Source organism: Cryptotermes secundus, unplaced genomic scaffold (genome assembly GCF_002891405.2).
Source record: "Cryptotermes secundus unplaced genomic scaffold, Csec_1.0 scaffold1395, whole genome shotgun sequence".
NCBI classification, from domain to species: Eukaryota; Metazoa; Arthropoda; class Insecta; order Blattodea; family Kalotermitidae; genus Cryptotermes; species Cryptotermes secundus.
Window position 1 is genome coordinate 232,435 of NW_019737101.1, and position 4,958 is coordinate 237,392.

Genomic DNA, 4,958 nt, shown 5'->3' on the forward strand with positions numbered 1-4,958 from the left:
GTTCTGGAGATTACAGTCCAAGATGATTGAGACGAAATAGCAAAGACTGTGACAAGAAGGCTTTACATGTTATTTGAAATTACAGTGAGATTATTGATAAATCCGTTGCCAGGTCACGACTAGTGAAGACTGAGAACCCTAGTGCATGTGGAACGGTGAGCTGTAAAGTGTGTAGATCAGCGCTAGCGTTGTATTGCCTGTAGTCCCGAGTTGTGTGTATAAGGTGTCAGTAAATCCAGTCATCCAATCTGAACCCCATCTTAGAAGTCACGCACACCCACTCCCTAAAACGTGACGATGTAAATAATTCCAGAACCCCGGGAAATATTCTAGGAGCTCCTATACCATGAAGACGTACAGATACTTCTGAGTTATTGCATGCCTTGAAATTCTTAGCTTCCCACGTGCGAGTGCAGATGATTGGAACAAATTCTAAATTGGTGAGCAGTCGCTATTAAGAGACTATGAGACTATCGTTTTTAATGCTTCTAGCGGGTTTCTTTTCTTCGGGAATTTTATTGCCTGAGATCCTAGTTCTTTTTTTAGGAGAATATCTGTGTTTGATCATAAACCCAGGCGGGCGCAGTGTTAGGGATCCCATACATGTACAAGTCTGGCTCGAGAGTCCGACTCGGCTCGGGTTCCAATGATCCACATTCGTCCGTGTGTGGTTCGCCACGCTCATACGTGTGTGGTGAAATTAGTCAGAGTCTGGCTCCTCGCCGAGCCAGACTCGTACGTATATGGGCCGCCTTAGATGCGCTATTTGGATATAAGTGCAAGTAAGAGTTCAGGATAGAGACAGCGGCTTATGTAAATGGCCATTAAACTATTGTACTAGAAGACAGACACCCGATGGAGTGACTATGGACGGGGTTTGGATAGGTAATTGGATTTATTGATCCGTTACAGAGCGTAACTACAAGTAACTACAGCACTATCGCTAATTCACACACTTTACAGTTCACTACAGCACGCACTAAGTCTTTTCATTCTGCTATGTCTTCACCAGTCGTTGCCTGGTAACGGCTTTCAACGGCGAACGTTCCCCTTCCTCTGGGTTGCCGAACTGTCTCCGTGCCTCATTTACCAGCTTCTTACAGTAACGGTTCACGACGACTGACCCCTAGCGTTTATCTCTAAGTCTCTAACTCCTTACTAACTTGCCCTGCTTATAACACCTCGCCACGAACTGCACCGAAAACACCTTTTTTCTGTTGCTGTGCCATTGTTGCATTCGTCTCTATTTGGTGATCGCTCCTCAGTCATTGCCTAGCAACGGCCGTTGTTTGCAGAACCATTATTTAGCAGTGGCTGTTGTATAGTTGCTTATTTAGCGGTCGTTGCCTAGCAGCGGGTCCACATTCCACAGTATCGACGTGACGAAGAAATTCCTTTTTACTACGGAAAGAGGGAAGTAATTTCTGTCCACTCCCTTATTACTTCTTGTGTGAACCTCCAAACCGTGTGTCTATAATGAGGCTGCTTGTTCAGACACTTAGCAACAAATTCTTCGATCGTTACAATGATTCATCAGATATAAATCATCCTAATATTGTGAACATTCCCTACCTTTCAGTAATTACTCTGCCACGCATTCTTAACCTTGGCACTAGATGCAAGTATCTGACACTCCTTCAAGATGCCGTTCCTATTGCATAGGATGACAGGTGGGCCGCCTCAGAGCCGGTTTGGACGTGAGAATGAACCCAGATCCTGCAATCATAGCCCTTTCTCTATACTGACAGATCTGTCTCTTCAATGGATACGTATGTTCTATAGTTGTGTGTGACAGTTTTCGTGTCGCATGCTTTTTTGAAGCGTAAACTCCGTGGCTTATAGTCCGCAAGCGAACTATACCGACCGAGCGACCGCCGCCTGTCGGCGAAGTTAGTGCCAACATTTGCGGATAGAGGGTGTCGCGTGGTCAGCGCAACGAATCCCCACTGTCGTTAATCTCTGTTTTCTAGACCGGAGCCGTTATTTCCTTGAAATAGCTCCTCGATTATCCTCACGACGCTGATTGGGCCACGTTCTAGTCCAACTATTTCTCATAAAATCTGGTAGCGCCAGGAATCGAACCCGGACCTCTGGATCTGTGGGCAGGAACTCTGACCACTAGACCACAAAGGCGGTCGACGATCTGCCCACAAAGTTAATATTCTGATAATGTCGCTTTAAGTGTTTACTTGTGTGAGAGCAGGGATCCTATGTCTGGGTTCATGTTCCCGGAAGTAAGTGCTTTTAGTTGTACTTCAGCCGATCACGTTATGTTGCTTGTGTTTTGGCAGTCACAATTTCCCATTCGTGTCTTATGCAGGAAATGACAAAAATACTTCTCGAATTTGCTAGCGTTTCCTGCATTTTATACGATTAATTAATCGCCATTCTCACGAAACGAAGGGCATATGTACTTGGTATCTAACATAAATTACATTCGTTAACCTTCCCCTAACACCATGACAGGAAACTAACAAACTCATTCAAGAGCAGAGGTCTCTTGAGAAGCTGGTAGTCGCTCAGCTAATCGACAAATTCGCCGCTTTTAACGAATCTTAGGATGATAATCGTCGTTTTTACATGATTCCTCTACTGTGCCATTTGAATCCAGTCCACACCATCATACCCATTATTCACCTTGAACTTCATTTTAATATTGTCATGTCTACCTCTAAGTCTTCCAAGTGGACTGCTCCCTTCAGGTGGTCTGACCGGAACTGCATATGCATTTCCCCTCTCTGCCATGCGTGTTACAATTTCCGCCCATCCCGTCGTTCTTGGTTTGGTCATCCTAATTGTATCTTATACGAAATATCCCGTTCTACACTTTTCTCTATGCCCTAGGGCCTAGACGCTTCCAGCCTCTGAAATTGAGTTATTTTGGAATTTAGTGCCGACTATACAGTGCCCTGTTCTATGAAGAATGTCAATAAAGGTGAATATATGTTCCGGCTCTGCTTACTTGAGGTAATCAGGGGTTTCTAAAGTGACAATACAAACTACCGGCAGCCGGTAAACATCGAGACTACTGTATGGGAGTGGCGCTTACCAGATACATACATTCCTCACTGACGAGGCCAGTTTCAAGCATCGCATTGAATTCCTTAAACTTTGTCTCATGGACTGTTTTGCTAAGAAACTTTACGTAAGGTGGCATGCGGACCCATTGCTAAGCAACAGCTGTTCTAAAAAGGCGACAGTACAAGAACTCTTGCTAGGGGACGCGTTGTTTCCCCGGCAACGAGAGAACACGCAATAGTGGAAGTGATATTTTCTGAGCAGTTCGTACCGAAACTATATAACGAGGTGCAGCTGGCATAACGAGTCAGTCGAGAGGGAGTCAGCTAGCAGCCAGTTGTGAGAAGTGTGAAGCTGGTAGCTGAGGCCTGGCAGAGTTCAGGAGCCCAGAGGAAGGGGAACGTCCTCTGTTGGAAACCGCTACAAATCAACGTCTAGTGAAGACTAAGAAGACTTTATGTGTGTTGTGGTTACAGTGATCTTTGGAGTGCGTAACTCAGTGAGACTGCCGTAATTATTTGTAGTTACGTTCTTTGAAGGTCAAGTAAATCCGATTACATTTCCAAATTCCGTCTGGCCTCACTTATTGCGCCTTTTCATGAATAGTACGAAACAGACTACACAATTTATTAAATGGATCTGCCACTTTTCGTAATTCTGTGACTATCGAAAGGGTTCTTTTTCTTTTAAGATTTGCTAAGGGAATGTTCCATTTTCTCGAAAAAATTTTGAAAACGTTTGAAATCCGCTTGATGGCACCTTTTATGAGAGCGTTCAAGTCGAAATGTTTCTTACTGATATGGAACAATAAATATCTTATTTTCTGCATTGCCCATCGCCTTGAGATCTTCGAGAGAAAGTGGTTGGGAAACTGACGTGTTTCAGCCGTCGAGGCTCACTTGAGTAGCAAACGCTCCTGTTTTTCATCCGATGACGGAAGTGAGAGCCAGCTTCAGAAACGTTTTGTCTGAAAGATCTCAAGGAAATGGGCAGTATTTGGAAGAGGAGACAGACTTATTATCCAGCCTGTACTTAGGTTATATAGTGCAGCCTGTTACTGTGAGCGTGTGTCGCTGGCTTCCCACTGCGGCGGCCCGGGTTCCATCCCGGGTTTCGTCAAGTGAGATTTGTAGTGGACAAAGTGACGCTGGGGCGGATTATCTCCGAGTACTTCGGTTTCTCCTGCCAATCTTCATTCCACCAAATTCTCAATCATCATAATCACCCGGGGCAGGCTATAATAGGCCAATCAGTGGCCGCCGTACCGAGTGGACCCAGTTGGACTGTGAGCGTCCGAGAACAAACGTTTGTTTAAATCTTTGTGTCTTGCTTTCTATCAATTTTTATATGGAACACTATGATTCAAGCCGAAAGGTATCGGGTTCGATTCCCGATGAAGTCGTTGGATTTTTTTTTCAATTTATCTAATCCTTCCAGCCGCACTATGGCCCTAGGGTCGACTCAGCCTCTGACAGAAATGAGTACCAAAAATCTTCCTGAGGGTAAAGGGCGGCATGCTCATTAGACTGACAATCTCACCGCCATCTGTAAGCCGATTTTCTGTAAAATGTCGCAGCCTCGACGTCTCACAGCTCTGTGGGCCTTCACGACCTGCTACAGGGATAGTTTTTACCTTTTTACCTCGTTTTAATTGACTTGCTGAATTTTCCATTCTTCTGATTATCTGTGTGTTGCGCGTTGCAGCAGCGGCAGGTGCTGGCTGTAATTCTGTTGTACGCAATTGAGGCACATAGAACAAGTCGCCTGTTGAAATCAGCTGCCTTACGTGAGTTCACAGATGGAGACCGTAGCCGAAGTGCAATTATCTTTGCACTTTTTGCTCAGAAACGAAGCAATCTTATTTATGCTCCTACTTTATGCTATCCGCGTTGAATTCCAAACACTGAATACAAAATTGAATTCGACGTTCTCACGGCGAT